The following is a 19362-nucleotide window of genomic DNA, read 5'->3' as shown; positions in this document are numbered from 1 at the left end:
GGGTGTGTAGCAATTTGTGGTTTGGAGACTAAACGTCTGTCTGAGGGCATTGCAGAAGTCTTTGTGAGGGCTCTTTTCTAGAGAGATTGGTGTGAAACTCCTACACAGAGCCAAATACTTTGCTCTGCTGAATGATAAAGAGAAGGGTGGAAATAATAGCTCCTATTTTATTGCTGTTGATGTCAGCATTATATATCCTTTGGGGAAAGAACTTGCAGCATTATGCTAGGTATTCAAAACCTGGCAATGTTTGTCTGTAGCATGTGGGAAGTGTGTGCATGAGAGACTAAATGCACACAACTGATCAATGCAGTAATATTAAAACTCCAATCCTGCTTTTGCCAATTGCCCTTTCCCCTTCCTGCAGATACTTGAATTTCTATTGTTAAGGATGGAGTTCATACAACACTGACTATAAACTGATGAAGACAGAAGAGAATATCAACAAAGAGAAGCCTCATTTGGTACCTTGGCCTCTGTTGGACACAATCCTGGGTTTGGTGTCAATTGGCCATCTCCAGGTGGACATACCTTAATTGAAAAGATTCATCATTTTAGGAACACGGTTATTATAAATGGGCTCAGTTCAAGGCATGGATCTTAAGCTTTAAAACTCTAATGGCCCCTCCAGACAACCTATTTACTGAGCATTTATCCTCATTTGCTTGCACAGAGCTTCCATGGTGGTTAGATTATATCCAGTCTTTATTGAGTATTCATTCTTATTTGTTTATGGGACAGTTATATGACTGTATTCATCCTGATTTGCTTGTGCTGTGTTTGTTCATTCCACACTTACCAATGCATTTCCTGTCAGTCTCCTAGTAAAAGCCTGTGGTTTGTTGGTTGGTGTTTTTTATTAAGGGGGTGGGATTTATTCCACTAGGGTAGGGCAAGAGAACCACAGGCCCAGGAGGTGGATGCAACCCTCCAGATCTCTCTAATAAGCCCTTGGGGCTCTCTCCAGCCTGAGGCAGGTGCATATAGTTTCTATAGGTGTACTGACTCACTACAACTCTATGGAAACTAGTTATATAAAAGGCAACTGTAGGCTATTCCCAGTAAACTGCTTGTGCACTGTGATTTAACCTTGTGTTATTGATGTTGCTGCATGTTGATTGGTGGATTTTGTGTATGACTCCAGCAGGGACATTGTCAGTGAATATAGCATTGTAATTGCTGGAGGGAATGGAACTGCCAGAGACTGCATGGCAGTGACTGTCATTTTTACTGTGTTAGCACTCTTCCTGATATTGATATGGTGAGTTTGACTTTATTGCTGGGGAAAAGATAAAGTCACATCTGACTGCCCTATCCTATCCTTTATATACATACCAGCAAAAAGGAATAAAGATACCTTTCCTTTATGAAAGGGCTTGCCCATTAAACATCTTGCTTTGTCCCCAGCACTGGATTCTTTCACCTCTTATGGCTGAAACCTCACCACCTCTAAAGCAGTAAGTCAAGTTAATCACTCTTACTGCATTTGATGCCAAAGCCCTGTCCCTAGCAGAATTTGAGAGCTGTCAGAAAGGGGCTTTGTGTGTACTGAGTGCATGACCTCATTCCGTCAGTTTCCTCTCTGGTACCCAACCATCCAGGAGAGATGTTGTAGCAATTCTCCTTTGCAAGCAAGCATTGTGATCCTCATTTGCATTTTCACCATATGCTCATCTTACCAGGTTGCATGAAGTCAAGTAGCTCTTGTGGTAGGCTTTCAAGAGTTGACTCAATGGCAAAAGATAAATGTCAAAACCTGAGGACAGAAGGCCATCACCACACTTTGGGGGATGTCATCAATGAGCAACCTAAAAATTGATACATAGAACAGGTCCAGAGGACAAATGCAGCCCTCCAGGCCCTCCCTCTTTGGACCTTGGGATTTTCCCAAGATATCCTCCATAGCTTCACTCCTCACCAGTCCTGCTTTGCACCTTGCCTGTCTGGAATGGGTCATTGAGCTCTGATAATGCCGCTTCACTGCCTTGATGAAGCATGCATGAGCGTGGGGGGGGGGGGACTAGCTTACTGTACAAAAAATAAAATGCACCTGTGATATTCTTCCCACTTTTGCCTCTGTCCTTGTCCACCACTGTGCTGCAGTACACTAGGAACCATGTTGTTGTTGTTGTTTAGTTGTTTAGTCATGTCTGACTCTTTGTGACCCCATGGACCAGAGCACGCCAGGCACTCCTGTCTTCCACTGCCTCCTGCAATTTGGTCAAACTCACGCTGGTAGCTTCCAGAACACTTTCCAACCATCTCGTCCTCTGTCGTCCCCTTCTCCTTGTGCCCTCCATCTTTCCCAACATCAGGGTCTTTTCCAGGGAGTCTTCTCTTCTCATGAGAAGAGTCTCAGCTTCAGGATCTGTCCTTCCAGTGAGCACTCAGGGCTGATTGCCTTAAGAATGGATAGGTTTGATCTTCTTGCAGTCCATGGGACTCTCAAGAGTCTCTTCCAGCACCATAATTCAAAAGCATCAATTGTTTGGCGATCAGCCTTCTTTTTGGTCCAGCTCTCACTTCCATACATCACTACTGGGAAAACCATAGCTTTAACTATATGCTAGGAACCATAAGAATCTACATATTGCAAAGGCTGTGGAACAAAATGCATCCACTTGAGGGATGGGAAGAAGCAATAAAGATGTCTGAGTCCAATCCTAATTTGAGGCAAGCAGCTGAAATCTGGCACTCAGCCTCCATATCCCCCATTTAAGAAAATGCCCCACTACTATTTTAAGTTCTGTCTTTTACTTCTGCCCTGAAAGGAAAACAGTGCTTTGGAACAGCACTGTCAATTACAGGCAACAGAATGAGTGTTTATAGTCCAGAGTACTTTAAAGATCTGCAGCATCGCATATGTTAATTAAGCAATTTTACATCTTCAGTGCACTCCCAAGCTGCCAAGTGGAAGTAAGTGTTACTTTTTTGTTTCAGGTGACAGTTGTCCAATCTGCAAGCGAGTAAAACCCATCTCTCCACTAAAAGAAGAATGCTTTTCAGAGCAATCAAAAGCAAAAGAGATTGGTCTAAAGGAGTTGATTTGCATGATACCTTAGTATTCTGCACAGACCCTGTGGTGTATAATCAGAGCACTCCCTGTGAGCAACCCTATCCATTTGTGAGCTAGGGGAGAAAAGTTTTCTGTGATCACAATAAATAAGATGGATCTAGGCTGGAAGGAAAGTGTTTAAAGGAGGGGAGGAGAGAGGAAGAGGCCTCTGAAAGCAAGGTCAATGGAACAAAACAGAGGACAGATAGATTAAGAGGAGTTAGAAAAACAAGGTGGGCATGAATAATAATTAATACTGAGACAATAAAACCTAAAAGAATGCTAAATGAAAATGCGCATTTGCTAACTGAAGCAAGGGGCATTATACTAGAACACACTCTTTAAGGCTGAGAATTTTTAAAGACCATCTAAAAATTAGTAGGTCTGATGGTGACAGTTGTTCTCCATGATGAAAAGAAGTTGTGTCCACACACACACACACACTGCACTCCCCACTGGTAGGTTTTTGTGGTATACAAAGCGTTATACAAATATAATACATATACAAAGCATAAATACTTCCAGTCTTGGGCATCAAACCATCTATTACTATGGCTACTACTACTAATTATTATTATATCACTCCATAGATGAGGAACAGGGACCAGCAGTTTAAGAACAACAGTCTGGATTGTTGTTTGTTTGTTTATATTATTTACACCTGTCTTTCTCTAAAACAAGATTATATCCCATCCTTCATCATGTTCATGTTCTCAGGACAGGCTACAAAAAAAAAAGTTACTAAAAAGTAATTTTTTTTTTTTATTTGTACCCCACCCACCTGACTAGGTTGGCCCTGCCACAGTAAAATGACAAACATCAAAAACTTCCCTATACACAGCTGTCTTCAGACGTCTTTTGAATGTGAATAGTTGTTTATTTGTTTGACATCTAATGGGAAGGTGTTCCACAGGATGGGTGCCACTACCAAGAAGGCCCACTGCCTAGTTCTCTGTAGTTTCTTGCGGTGAGGGAACTTCTGGAAGGCCCTCGGAGCTGGACCTCAGTGTCTAGGCTGAATAATGGGGGCGGAGACAATCCTTCAGGTATACAGGGCTAAAGACATTTAGCACATTAAAGGTCCACACCAATACTTTGAATTGTGCTCGGAAACATACTCATACTAATCATTATGTAGCATAATAAATATATACCAGTATAATGAATTGAAAAATGTTTAAAATAACTTTTGTAAAAACAAACAAAGCCAGAAGCCTTTTATTAGGAATTGTAGGTACCGACATTCTAAGGGAACAGAAAAGACTTTTCATGTATGTGACAACAGCAATGTGGATGCTACTAGCCCAGAGATGGAAAGAAGACAAAGTCCCTACCAGAGAGGAATGGCAAACCAAGCTGTTGGACTATGCTGAAATTATAAAACTGACCAAGAAGACCAAAACTTCAATGAAGAATGGGAAAAAATTATAATTTATCTAGAAGACCACTGTAAGAAGATGAAAACCTTAACAGGATTTTAATAACACCTGTAATGTAGCGAATATTATTGATAATATGGAAAGATATAAAATATGGACCATGAAATAATATGCAGTTGAGAAGGTGGACAATAGGATCCATGGAGGGGAAGGTGGGGAGTCCAGAGTTTGGAGAAATCTCTAAATAGGGATATATAGTTTCAATTGTTATAATTCTGTATTTGTAAAATCAAATAAAAATTATTATATACGTAAAAAGGGAGGCTTGGGCGGTGGTGAGTTGGGGCAGCACCTTCCCATTTCATATCGGATGATGAAACAGGATGGCACTGTCCTTGCCCGTCCCTCAAAAATGCCATCTAAGAAGAGGAAAGGAATTCCTGCAGCAGGGCACTTTCCCTCCCCTGCCCTTCTTGAATGTACACACTGTAAGATGGAAGACCCTGCAGTATGAGGAGACCAGTCTTATAGCACACAGTCAACCCAAGTGGAGGGGACGTTCTTCTTGTCTTTGCCCCAGTCCCATCCTTGAAACTACAGTCTGTAAAGAGGAAAGAAGGAGACACTCTAAGCAGAACAGGAGGAGAGAACTGCCATCTACTGAGCTCATTCACAGGGCCGCCTTAAGCATATGCGGCACTGGGGTGCAAAGATCCACCCGGCGCCTCTAGGTTGCCCAGAGTTGACATTTTCTTAGGGAGGGGGACCCCAAAGTTGTTGGCTTTTTTATGGAAATAGTTGTTTACCTTTTGAACAGTTGTGGGACACAGGGACTCACAGTGCCAACCAAAAGGGGTGCCAGCGCCCCACGCACAGGGGCGTACGAAGGGAGGTGCTGATTCCATACTGGGGGGGACAAAATGTCAGGCAACACACACAGTTGCCACGCTGTCCACCCGCTGTTCCCTCCCCCGCATGGTGGTTAACTGTTTCAGCTGCGCGTGCAGACCTGGAGCACCATGTAATGTTGTAGGTACTCTGTGACGCATCCTGTTGTGTGCACCAAGCTGCGGGTTCTTTTGCTGGCTTTTCCACTGTTGGCGCACACTCCCAGCGCCGTCCAACATGGGGTGCCAGTGCAGAACGAGGGGGAATGCAAGCGGCATCAGAGGCAACATCTCCGGACAGGATCCATGTGCTCCTGTTCGTCGGGTTTTGTTGCTGCCTTCAGTGCTGTTGGCGTGCAGCAGATCCCACCACAATGTTACACGGTGCTCTGGCTGCAGTGCCAAAACAGTTAGCTGCCATGCAGCCGGGGCAAGAGCCAACAGCCGAGTGGAACCGAGCCTGGTGGAGCACCGCGGGCTCTTCTGCTGCTGCGGCTCGGTACGAGTTCAGGGGTGAGCGTTGGAATCTGGGGAAGAGCCACTTGCAGCAGAAGAGCCAGCAGAGCTATGATGGGCTCTGCTCCGCTCAACTGTCGGTGACTCTTCCCCAGACTCCAACGCTCAGCCCCGGACTCTCGGCCTGGTGTCCCTGAGAACCCAGCGCCCTGGTGCCGTGCACCCCCAGTGCCAACGGATAAGATGGCCCTGCTCCTGTATAGGATATAGCCATTGCCAGATTTATGTATAGGCTAAGTAGACTGAATCCTCAGGCCTCTAAATCTAGGAGGCCTCGCCAGCCTGCCATCTCCCCAGTGCCACAGTCTCCCCTCTCCCAAAATTGGAAACCCAAGACTTCATGCAAGGGCAGGGAAACTCAGGCCCAGCAACTATGAGACTCAGGGCTAGCCAGTGGGGGCCCAATTTGAAGAAGTGGGCCCAACTTTAGTTTGTTTGTATTTTGTAGGACCCCAGTTCACAGCCAAAGTCTACAAAATCTCATAGAAACAAATAAAATCCATCTAGATTGTCCTAGTGTGGGGGCCCCCTTAGGAGTGGCCCGCAAGCCCCAATTTGGCTCACTTATAATTGCCTCACGCTCAGCCCTGATGAGTCTGTGCAGGGGTTGGACTGACAAGCTCTGCACCTTCTAGGTCTCTGATGTCACTATTCAGAGTACAGACTCAAGGACTTGTAATGGAAATGAGGGGGCGGGCACTTATTGGAAATGAATTTTGTTATTCTAAAGCAGCAATGCTGCAGCAAGCAAAGGCTCTAGCAGCTCAGTCAGCTGCTTGTGGCTGCAAAGCCAGACAGGATGTTTGTGACTGTTGCCATGGAAACAAAGGGGCAGTCCATTCCCCTTATTGAGCACAGGATGTGAGCTCAGTGTGTGTCATATGACCTGTACAGGATGTACATGGGTGGAGTTTGGAGTTTCTCTCTGTTTGTTGAAGAGAGCAGACATCTTTCACTGTATGACTGCTGAAGACAGGAATAAAAGCAATGTAGATACATTTCTGTCTGAGTCTGATTCCCCTCCCTGGGGATATGCAGGGAGCAGGGAGGAGGAGAAGCAGTTGGTGTGTTTTTCTCACAGCCTGAGGAAAATCGCCGGAACGGACCTCGTGTGTTTTTCCTGCCGGGAGTCGCCGGAGGGAGGTCAAAAGAATTCAGCCGGTGCCTGGAGAGATAGGCACATACCTCTGACCGAGCCTGAATTCTAACAGTGGTAGCAGTTGACGGTTGCTACGATCCATGGAGGTCTGCAGACATAGGAGCAGAGCTGCTATTTTCATCCCTCTCCATGGAAGCCTGAGATGGAGGCTGATTCTCTGCAGCCAGGAGCTCACCAGAAGAAGCTGAAAGCCAAGCTACGGAGCCCAGGTATGAGATTTTTGGGCTTAAGAGTGTGAATGCAGATGGATTAATTCTCTGCTTCATGGGAGCAACGTTTGGGAAAAACAGCTCCGAGAGAGAAGAGTCTGCATTCCAAACATTCCTGTGGTTTTTCCTGTCCAAGGAAAGGAATGTGGTTGCTTAGCAACGCAGGCCAGTTTCAAGATAAGGGCTGGAAGTCAGGCTGTGCCCAGAGAGGCAAAAACAGCTCGTGTTTAGACTAGGCCCTTACAAAGGAACTGTTGAAAGGGGACTTTCCAAGCGGCCAGTGTTAGAGCTGCCAGGCGCACAGAGTGTAAACAAGCCAGCTATTGGATTTTAGAGGCTTGTGTTTGAGAGTCAATGCAAGGACTCAAAATGGATGCCAAGAAAGGGGGGGCCTGCCTTCTCCACCCCTCTTGACCAGTGACAATTATGCATCTTGGTCTATTAAGATGAAGGCCTTGCTGCAGAATCAGAGACTGTTTGGGGTGATTGAGAACCCCATCCCTGCAGCACCAACGCGTGCTTGGGAGTCACAGGATGTGAAGGCCAGAACCGCTATAATTCTGTGCGTGTCAGACTCTCAGCTTATTCATATACAAGATTTACAGCACGCGAAAGATGTTTGGGACACGCTGAGAAGGACACATCAGAGAGATGCAGGTTCTTCAGCGTTGCTGTATTTTGAAAAGCTGACTAACCTGAGGCTTGCGCCTGATGGAGATGTTCAAGCGCACCTGACGGAAATGAAATTTCTGCGTCAGCAGATGGTGGAACGCAATTTCCGTCTGCAGGAGGAAGTGTTTTGCTTCATGGTGATCAACAGCCTGAATCGGACTTACAAAACGGTTGCCAGTCAGCTGGGGTCTCTCCCAGCAGCTGATCTAACGTCGGACAGGGTCTTTGCCGTCGTGCTGAACGAACATGACAGACTTGCCGCCCTGGAAGTGAAGGACAGGGGGAGACAAGAACGGAGTTCAGACACCCCCACTGCTGTAGCTACTGGAGGAGACGCTGTAGCTTTGAACGTTGTCTGATGTTTCAATTGTGGGCAGACTGGGCATCTTCAGCGGTACTGCAAGAAGCCGCATCAGAACAAAGGAGCCAAGGGAAGCTCCACGAAGTCTGAGGCGTCAGGCAGAAGTCATGCCAAGTCACAGGCGAAGCCTGCAAAGGCTTTGATGTCGAAAGGAACCAAGCCAGATGTGGAGAACGCTTTTGTCATTGACACTGGCTGCACATTTCACATGACCCATCGTAGGGATTTGTTTTCGTCGTTTAAGAAGCAAAGCTTCGTTGTACAACAAGCCAACGGTCAAGAGCTGGAAGCCACCGGAATTGGGACTGTGTATCTTAAAAGTCTGAACTTGACTATAAACAATGTTTATTTGGTTCCAGAGTTGAAGTACAATCTGCTCAGCGTTTCGCAGATTGCCAAGAAGGGACTAAAACTGTCCTATGATGATCAACACTGCGAGATCTACAAAGATGGAGAGTTGTATCTTTCTGCCAAAGAGAAAGATGGACTGTATTTGTTGACTTTTGATCAAAGTGGTTACATGGAATGTAATTCTTGTGATTCTAACATGATTTCTTTTGCAGGTGTAGCCAAGAAGAACGCCAAGCAGGTCACCTCAAGGGTCGACAGGGCATTTCAGCGGGTGTATGCTGATGTGATTGGTCCTTTAGCACCATCTAGAGGCAATGCAAAGTATTACCTAATATGTGTTGATTCTTTTACAGGTTTTGTCTGGATTTATCTTTTGGAGAGACCAAAAGACACCTTAGAAAGGTTTAAAGAGTTTTGTGACAAAGTTAAAAATATGCATGATGCTGACATAGAATGTCTTTGCACAGATGAGAAGCCAATTTTTCTCTTACAGGATTTCCAGAGGTTCCTGAAGAAGAAAGGGATAAGACACAAAATTGCAGCTTCCGAAGAAGCTTGGAACAGATGTGTCTGTGTTAGAGTGAACAAAGAATTGCAAAAGGGAATGGAAGGGCAATTGCTTAGTTCACATCTGCCACATGAGTACTGGGCTGAGTCGCTAATGTCGTATTCTTACACGTGGTTGAGAAAGGTTTCAAAAGACTTGGGATGTTCTCCTTTTGAGAAACTGTTCCACAGAAAACCTTCTGTTGCCCATTTCAAGGTTTTTGGGTCTCATGTGAGGACAGAAGCTCCAGGTGGAGTAAAGAATGCCAGAGGCATTTTTGTGGGTTATGAAAAGGGTCTCTACAGAGTAATTTTGTCTGAATCTGGTAAGGTGATTCTCACAAAATTTCTAGAGAGTGCTCCTGAACAGGAGCGAGTGATTGTTCACACATTTCCCACAGGTGATGATGATGATTCTGATGATGATGTTGATTTTATTGAGTTCAGTAGTACTGATGATGACAGCGATAGCTCAGACAGCTCAGTTGTCACAGTCATTGAGAAGAAATCTCACACAATGACTAGACCCTCAGAAGAGGAGGATGAACCACTGATTAAGCTAAGTACTGGTTCTTCAGAGAGTTCAGAGGCTGAACCAGAAAGCAAGGGAGAGCAGCACCTCTTACGTAGGTCTGAGAGAGCAACGAAGGGTGTACCACCCAAGAGGTATTCAAAAGAGTTTGCCAACCAAGCTATTGCATGTGTTGCTGTTATAAACGACCAAGGTCAAATTGAAGCTGTTTCTGAGTCAGAGACAAAGGCACAACAGAGAGTTACTAACCAAGGTAATGCAGAAGCACTCATTCCTTGGAAGTCACACAACCAGAGAGGTACATTGGTAAAACCAATGGCGGGTAGTTCCAAGGGTGGAACTGAAACAACAGGGGAGTGTTATAAGTATAACAACTGTTTGTTTTCTTCTCTGGATGACGCTTTGCTCGCAGCACGCATTGATGCTTTAGGGGGAGTATGTTATTCTAAAGCAGCAATGCTGCAGCAAGCAAAGGCTCTAGCAGCTCAGTCAGCTGCTTGTGGCTGCAAAGCCAGACAGGATGTATGTGACTGTTGCCATGGAAACAAAGGGGCAGTCCATTCTCCTTATTGAGCACAGGATGTGAGCTCAGTGTGTGTCATATGACCTGTACAGGATGTACATGGGTGGAGTTTGGAGTTTCTCTCTGTTTGTTGAAGAGAGCAGACATCTTTCACTGTATGACTGCTGAAGACAGGAATAAAAGCAATGTAGATACATTTCTGTCTGAGTCTGATTCCCCTCCCTGGGGATATGCAGGGAGCAGGGAGGAGGAGAAGCAGTTGGTGTGTTTTTCTCACAGCCTGAGGAAAATCGCCGGAACGGACCTCGTGTGTTTTTCCTGCCGGGAGTCGCCGGAGGGAGGTCAAAAGAATTCAGCCGGTGCCTGGAGAGATAGGCACATACCTCTGACCGAGCCTGAATTCTAACAACCTCCCCCCCAAATCCTGGGACGATGAGCCCAGCCACCTTTTATTCACAATTGCATAAGCACTATACCACAGCATGGCTATAAGCTGTACGTTCAACTGCTGAAATACACACCCAATATGTAGCAATGGAGATTTATGTTATTGCTTTATGAATGAATACTGTGTTTTATTAATGGACTCTGTATTTTTGGAATTACCTAAGAGCCACAATAGGGAGCTCTAGAATTTGACAGCTAACCAATTGGGTACTACCAAACAGCGTCCCCTATTGCTGAAAGCAGGTAACCAGCAGGCAATGCTTCCACTCAGCCTTTGCACTGTTGAACACCCCCTGCTGTGCAGATAATGGAGAAAGCTCATAAATTGTATCCCTTCTTTTGTCCTAGCCAACTCTATTACACTGGTGTAAACCCTGGTACACCCGGAACCCAGAATAACAGTAAATAAAATCCGCTCATACATCAGTGACTGATAAGACTTGTCTTTTTTTTATATATAATATTTATTAATAGTTTTTTTTTAAATTATAACATAATAAACAAAACATACAAAAAACATCACATTTCATAACATATTTTCTTATCCTTTTTGGACTTCCTCACATCTCCCTCTCCTAGGTTCCAAAATATAAAAATTAATTCAGCAATTTATCACCTTGTCCCCACCTTATCTAATTTTCCAATGTTATATCTTAAATTTTAGATATATTCCTTTGACTTTTTAAAACTTTTTAGTTTAGCCTAATCATTATCTAAAAATTGATTTTTTCCTAAATTTAGCTTATCTTCATAGTTCAGTTTATCTAATTCAATGGTGCCAAGTTGTTTGTGATCAAGCATCCTCCTTAACATTCATACAGTTTACAATATTTTTGCAAATAGTCCTTAAATTTCTTCCAGTCTTCTTCCACCGTCTCCTCTCCCAGGTCTCGAATTCTGCCAGTCATCTCAGCCAGTTCCATATAGTCTATCAGTTGCATCTGCCATTCTTCCAGTGTGGGTAGATCTTGGGTTTTCCAATGCTTCGCAACGAGTATCCTTGCTGCTATTGTTGCATACATAAAAAATGTTCGGTCATTCCTTAGCACCCTCTGGTCAACGATGCCCAAAAGGAAGGCCTCTGGTTTCTTAGGGAAGGTATACTTAAATACCTTTTTCAGCTCATTGTATATCATTTCCCAGAAGGCCTTAACCCTAGGGCAAGTCCACCAGAGGTGAAAGAACGTTCCTTCACTTTCCCTGCATTTCCAACACTTATTATCAGACAAGTGGTATATTTTTGCAAGTTTGACTGGGGTCATGTACCATCTATATATCATTTTCATTACATTTTCTTTCAAAGCATTACATGCAGTGAAATTCAGCCCAATGGTCCATAACTTTTCCCAGTCCTCAAACATAATATTATACCCAATGTCCTGTGCCCACTTTATCATAGCCGATTTAACCATTTCATCTTGTGTGTTCCATTTTAACAGCAAGTTATACATTCTTGAGAGTACCTTAGTCTTAGGCTCTAACAGTTCCGTTTCTAACTTCGATTTTTCCACCTGGAATCCTAACTTTTTATCAAGTTTAAAAACTTCTTTAATCTGAGCATAATGTAACCAATCTCGCACTTTGTCTTTCATTTTCTCCTGACTCTGCAATTTCCAATTATCTCCATCTTTTTCTAATATTTCCCAATACTTCGGCTATTTGGTCTCCGTATTGAGTCTTTTCCGGGCCTTAGCTTCCAATGGTGAAAGCCACCTTGGAGTTTTGTTTTCCAATAAGTCTTTGTATTTTGTCCAGACATTTAATACTGCTTTTCTGACAATATGGTTCTTGAAATTCTTATTGATCTTAACCTTGTCATACCATAAATATGCATGCCAACCAAACGCATTGTCAAAACCTTCCAGATCTAGTACATCAGTGTCTTCGAGAAGCAGCCAATCTTTCAACCAGCAAAAAGCTGCTGATTCATAGTACAGCCTTAAGTCTGGCAGGGCAAAGCCCCCTCTTTCTTTCGCATCAGTTAATATCTTAAACTTAATTCTGGGCTTTTTGCCCTGCCAGACAAATTTAGAAATATCTCTCTGCCACTTCCGGAAACACTCTGTTTTGTCCACAGTCTGTAATGTTTGAAATAAGAAAAGCATTTTCGGCAATACATTCATCTTTACAGCAGCAATTCGGCCTAACAAGGAAAGTTTCAATCTTGTCCAACTTTCTAAGTCTCTTTTAATTTCTGCCCAGCATTTCTCATAATTATCTTTAAATAGACTCAGATTTTTTGCTGTTATATTTACCCCTAGGTATTTTACTTTTTTAACCACGTTCAACTCTGTCTCTTTCTGAAACCGTTCTGACTCTGTAACTGTCAAGTTTTTCCCCAATACCTTAGTTTTCTGCTTATTTAACTTAAATCCCGCTACCCAACCAAACTCTTGAATTAATTGTAATACTTTTTTCGTGCTAGATTCTGGCTCCTGAAGGGTCAAAACTAGATCATCTGCAAACGCTTTAAGTTTATATTGTTTCGCTCCGACCTGAATACCTTCCACCAGCCGGTCCCCTCTGATCATGTTCAAGAGCACCTCCAGAACAGAGATAAATAACAGTGGGGAAATCGGGCAGCCTTGTCGTGTTCCTTTTTCAATTTTGAACTCTTCAGTAATCACATTGTTAACTATCAGTTTAGCCTTTTGTTCTGAATAAATTGCGTCAATCCCGTTCCCAAAACTCCATCCCACCCCCATCCCTTCCAAATTTCCCTTCATAAATTTCCAAGAAATATTATCAAAGGCTTTCTCCGCATCTATAAAAATTAAACCTGCTTTTGTGTTGATATTTGTTTGCAAAAGTTCCAAAATGTCAATTATGTTCCTTGTGTTAGCAAACAAATGTCTTCCTGGGAGAAAGCCTGCCTGGTCTTTGTGAATTACCTGATTCAAGACTTTTTAAAATCTACTTGCTAATATGTCTGCAAATATTTTGTAATCCACGTTTAGGAGGGAGATGGGGCGGTAGTTCTTAAGTTGAGTCTTTTCAGTTTCCGATTTTGGTATCAATGTGATAAAAGCTTCTTTCCACGATTCCGGTGCCTTTTTCCCCTCCAAAATTTCATTGCTAACCTCCAGCATTGGTTGTATCAAATAATCTTTCAATGTCTTATAATACTTGGAGGTTAGTCCATCTGGCCCTGGAGATTTGCCCAATTGCATATTCTGAATAGCTTGTTCAATCTCTTGTCGTGTTATTTTAGAGTTCAAGATTACTCTATTTTCTTGTGACAATTTTGGTAATCCATTCTTTTTCAAAAATTGTTTTATCTCGTCCTCATCTTGCGGCCCTCGAGTATATAATTTTTTGAAGTATCTCTGGAAACACTTTCTAATGTCCACAGGGTTCTGAATGTTTCTTCCTTCAATCTCTAAATTTGTAACTGTGTTTAGTTTCTGTCTCTTTTTCAACTGCCATGCTAGCAGTTTCCCACATTTATTCGCCGAATCAAATGATCTTTGTTTCATTAATTTGAGTTTCCACTCTATTTCCTGGTTTATCAATTTAGAATACTGTGCTTGATGGAGTTTAATTTCTCTAAGAATCGGCTGTGACTTCGGATTAGATCTTAGCTTCTTCTCAAGTTCTTTGATTTTCTCAAAAATCTTATCTTTTTTCTCATTTTGTGTCCTTTTCTTTACAGCATTCTGTTGTATCAGGAACCCCCTCATCACGGCCTTACTTGCATCCCAGATGATTCTTTTTTCCACCGTAGTGTTCAAATTTATCTCAAAATAGTCCTTCAAAACTTTTTGGGCCTTCTTGGTAATCTCCTGATCTCTAAACAAATTGTCATTCATCTTCCATCTAAAGGAGCCGGCTGGTAGTAGTGTTATGTTCATCTTTACAGCATTATGGTCAGAGCAGGTCTTTGGGCAGATTTCCACCTTTCCAGTCTTAGGTGCCAGACCTCTAGATATCCATATTTGGTCGATTCTCGTCCATGTCAGTTGGGCTTCAGAAAAGAATGTTCCTTCTCTTCCCAGGGGGTTCTTTGTCCTCCAAATGTCAATCAAGTCCATGTTGTCAGTTAGTTCAAAAAAGGTCTTTGGTAGTCTTCCATCTTTTGTAAGATTTTGATTTTGTGACTTATCCATGTTGGTTGATACCACGCCATTCATATCTCCCATCATAATGATGTTGTCATAGTCCAGATAGTCCAGGACATTCTCATGCAACTTCTTATAAAATTCCGATTTCCCTTCATTTGGTGCATAAATTCCTAGTATCAAAAACTTCTCTCCTTGATAATGTATCTCTATTGCCAAAATTCTTCCTTGCTCATCTTTAAATAAAAATTTAGGCTCTCCTTTGCATAGATCACCACTCCTCTTTTCTTCACTCGGTCCGAAGATATAAATTCTTGGCCTAATCTTTTATTTATTAGCACTTTTCTATGGAGCCTTGTCACATGTGTTTCTTGCAGACACACATGTGACAATTGTTCTTTTTTCAATATATGAAATAATTTCCTCCTTTTTTCCGGAGAGTTGCACCCATTAATATTCCAGCTCAACAGTTGCAGAGACATCCTGAGCAAATCTGTTATTTCTCAAGGGGTGGTATCTTTTTCTCTGGATCTTCAGGTTCCAAGGGAGTAGGTACAGCAGATGCTCCAGGCCCCAAGGGTGTTTCAATTCCTTTCTGAAGGTCCTCTCCGTAAGCAATCAAAAATTTATCTCTATCTTCAAATGTTTTAATCTTGACTTTCTTCCCTCTGAAGGTGAAGGATAATCCCTGAGGAAATTCCCACCTGAAAATGATTGAATTACTCCTTAACAGTCTCACCAATTCAAGATAGGCGGATCTAAGGTCCAGCAGTTGTTTCGGGATATCTTTGTAAATTTCTGCTCTTTTATCCAAAATGTCCAGTGACTTTTCGTAGTGTAATCCCAATATCTTGTCCCTTTCCTCCCTCGATCTCAAAGTTATCAAGCAATCTCTGGGCTTATCTTTCTTTGCAAATCTTCCAAGTCTGAAAGCCGATACAATTTTAAAATCCTTTTCTTCCTGTATAGACCAGAACTTGGAAAATTCTTTGGTCAGGAACTCAGCTAGGTTTTCTTCTTCAGCTTCTGGTATTGACCTTAATCTTAAATTATTTTCCCGGTTCCGCAGTTCTATCATAGACAAATACATCTGATGTTCTCCAACTTGTTTACATAATGGTTTTACCTCTTATTCTAATTTTTCAACTTTTTGGCTGGTAGCCTCAGCCAATTTACGATTCTCTTCAGAGGCCTCAGTTAAGTGCCCAATTGCTTGTACGTTCTGTGCCACCTGTCCAGTTATTCTGTTTAGACAAGCTGTATTTTGATCAATTTTAGCTGTTTGTTCATCCGCTTTCTTGACCAGAGATTCTACTCTTTTATCCAAGGATTCCAATTTTTCATAAATTTTCTCTAGGATTGAAGCAGTTGCTCCTGAGGCCACATCTTCCAACTGTAACTGCTCAGTTTCTTCTTCTTCCCCTGCCAACGGCAGAGTAGATACAATTTCTTCCTCCCCTGCTACCGGCAGAGTAGGTACAGATGATCTACGTGTCTGTAATGCTGAGGTTAAAGTTGTTTGTCTAGTTCTTACTCCCTTTTTTCTTGTTCCACTCATTCCAACTTTATCTAACAGTCAAGGTCAAGCTGAGTTGTTCCCATGAGAATTCCACAGCCCAAGAGTAAACAATCGTATAGGAGGAAAGGAAAGAGAAAGTAGAATAATGTCACTGCTGTAAGTCTAGAATCCTCTAGAGGGAGCTTGCAATGTCTTGAGAGAAGGAGTCAAATCAAATAAAATCAATAAAGTCAAATTTAATGTCCATAGACCTTCAGTAGCTAGTGCTTAGCAGAGTTAGAATTGACAGCTAAACATTGTTTCTGACAAGTGTCAACTGGTGTTTCAAAGTAGCAAGTCTTAAAATGCTCTAAATGTTGCAAGTCCAAATCCACAATAGCCAAGTCTGCAAACTGACAGTTTTACTGTTCAGGCAGCTCAAGTACCTGGGCTTCTCAGTCAAAATCTATAGTTCCCATAGCAGAAGATTATCACAGTCCAAGTAAAGGTTAAATCCAGTAATTAAGTTAAATCTTTACTTTGTCTCAAAGCAGCTTCAGTGGGTGCTCAAATCAGATGGTTTAAAAAACCTCTACAGTGGCTCTACTCCTCCAGCTCTTTTTGCTTTGAAATTTAAATAGCAGCGGAAGACGGACTTCCTTTTAACATCTCTCCGCTTTCAGCCAAATTTCCATTAATTTAGACTCCAATTTTAAAAAGTCCTTCCTTACTCACGGGTTGTTGCTTTTCAGTTCCAAACGTTTCAAGGAAAAAAGGTCAGCGCTCACTGGCAGCAGCTGCGCGGCTTCACTCTGCAGAGTAGCGATCGACTCACAGCGCCGCAACCCCCTCCACGATCCGAGGCTCCTTACGGGGTCTCTTCAAGATTTTGAGGGTCGCTCCTGGTGCCCGCCGAGTCCCAGGACCACAGGCTCTTGCTGCCTGTGGGTTTCAGACGCGGGTCTCCGCTTGACTGATAAGACTTGTCAACCTGTTATTCCAAAGTCTTCCTAGATTAAAAAACTCCAAAATACAGGCCAAAACAGAGCAGCTCTGGAAAGAGCGAGCCATACAATGGGCACAACCAGTGAAAAGGCCCTGCTTCTTGTAGCTCCTGCCTTGTCATTTGATAGGGTGCCCACTTGCCCTCCTTCTTGACATGGAATGCTCTCTCTTGGAGCCTCCAGGTCCAATATAAAGACCATAAGAAGGGAGAGCAGGGACCTTGAAGTTCCCAACAGCTGTTAATCAAGCAAGCAAGCACACAGGTCACCTTTGTCACAGGTGCACCACACCTATGTCCTGGCCAGGCCTGCACCCAATCTTGTTTCTGTACACTCTTGTTTGTTCTCAGTAACCAAAAACATATTATCAACATATACAAGGAGAAAAGTTGTTTTCCTTCATTTGCAAGCAATTGTACAAAACAAAGAGGCACTAGTAAAGAAAGTTCCAAGGTGGCAACAGAAAGCAAAATATCAAGCCAAAAGAAAACTGGTGTTATTAACAGTAACCCTAGTCAGTTAATTGAGTTGGCAACTTCCAAGCACATGACACCTGATGCTAATTCCCCCCCAAAGAGTTAGATGTGACTCAGGTGAGGGTCATATGTCTTGTCAATCCCAGCAGGTATATAACAGGAAGATGACCTTCCCACGCCGAGGAGCTATTTTGGTAGCAGAATCTTGCTGCCAATTGGTCTTGAAAAAGTCCAAAACACTTCCTGGCATCAGGATTTTTGCATTGGGTTACCCCAAATTCACCATCAGATCACATAGCATGTCCATGGCTATAGCCTGCACCAAAAATCATGCATCCATTGTTTTGTGGGTCTGCAATGGCGCAAAGACGTGGTTACAAAGTACGGATCCACATGGATTATCAGGATTTTTGCATTGGGCTATCCCAAACTCACCGTCAAATCACATATCATGTTTGTGGCCACAGTTTGAACCACAAAAATCATACATCCACTGTTTCATTCAGAATATTTTTTTTCTTGTTTTCCTCCTCTAAAAACTAGGTGCGTCTTATGGTATGGTACGTCTTATGGAGCGAAAAGTACGGTAACATCACATAAACAAACCAAATGTGCAACAGACAGATTCATTCCACATCGTCTCTATTCCCAGCATTCTGCAGCAATACTGTTGGATTTTTTATATCTTCATTGCTGGGTTATCAGATATGGGCCAGAAACCGGCATTCAGTTTTTTGAGATTGGGAGAAAGGGTTATTATGCAGAATTGGTTTTCTATTGCAGGGCTTTTCAATTGAAGTTCTGCATTGCCACATGATCCAGTGTCCCCATGGCATTGGCCAGAGGCCAAAGTAGGTAGAGTAATGGATGTGACTCTGACCTATGTACGGCAGAATATATTCTAGCTGCACCAAGTTACAACTTTCTGCATTCACATCCCACCTACACACAACTCACACTCCAAGCAAGCAAGCAACAGGCACTATCACAGATTAAGGACACATCCTAGCCATGCAAAAGGGAGGGAGTACAGAGCAGGGTGGTGAGAGATGTGGCCTGGGGGTGCATCCCAAGGACCAAACTGTTAAGTCTGGAGGGTTACATTTGGTTTCTGGGGCCTGAGGTTTCAAACCCTGATCTATTGTATGTGTGTAAGGTAAAGGTAAAGGGACCCCTGACCATTAGGTCCAGTCGTGGCCGACTCTGGGTTTGCGGCGCTCATCTCGCTTTATTGGCTGAGGGAGCCGGTGTACAGCCTCTGGGTCATGTGGCCAGCATGACTAAGCCGCTTCTGGCGAACCAGAGCAGCACACAGAAACGCTGTTTACCTTCCCGCCAGAGCGGTACCTATTTATCTACTTGCACTTTGATGTGCTTTCGAACTGCTAGGTTGGCAGGAGTTGTATGTGTGTACCAAGTATCAAAATGAAGCCTATAGAAGCCAAAACAGACCTGAGGTTATTATAACATTGGGAATATATGTGTTCTCTCTCTCTCTCTCTCTCTCTCTCTCTCTCTCTCTCTCTCTCTCTGTGTGTGTGTGTAAATATGAACTGACTCATCAGTTGCATGGCTTCCATTTATACCCCAAAGTGTAGATCAGTGTGAGGGCTGTAGTAGAGCATGCTCATAGTTAGAAAATTAAAATTAAAATCTTAATATGTGTAAATTATTTATAGGAACATATAA

The 19362-nt window shown here is 43.0% G+C and overlaps 1 long non-coding RNA gene across 1 annotated transcript in view; it reads right to left on the bottom strand.

The window, feature by feature from the left end:
- Positions 1-468: 468 nt before the first annotated feature.
- LOC307222776 overlaps positions 469-19362 on the bottom strand; it is a 42904-nt gene continuing 24010 nt past the window's right edge. Inside the window, exon 3 of the long non-coding RNA XR_013841876.1 lies at positions 469-531. This is a non-coding gene — a long non-coding RNA (uncharacterized lncRNA). The remainder of the gene's footprint in view (positions 532-19362) is intronic.

The sequence above is a fragment of the Podarcis cretensis genome (assembly GCF_951804945.1).
Source record: "Podarcis cretensis genome assembly, chromosome: 8".
In the NCBI taxonomy this organism is placed as follows: Eukaryota; Metazoa; Chordata; class Lepidosauria; order Squamata; family Lacertidae; genus Podarcis; species Podarcis cretensis.
This window is presented reverse-complemented; position numbering and strand designations above follow the sequence as displayed.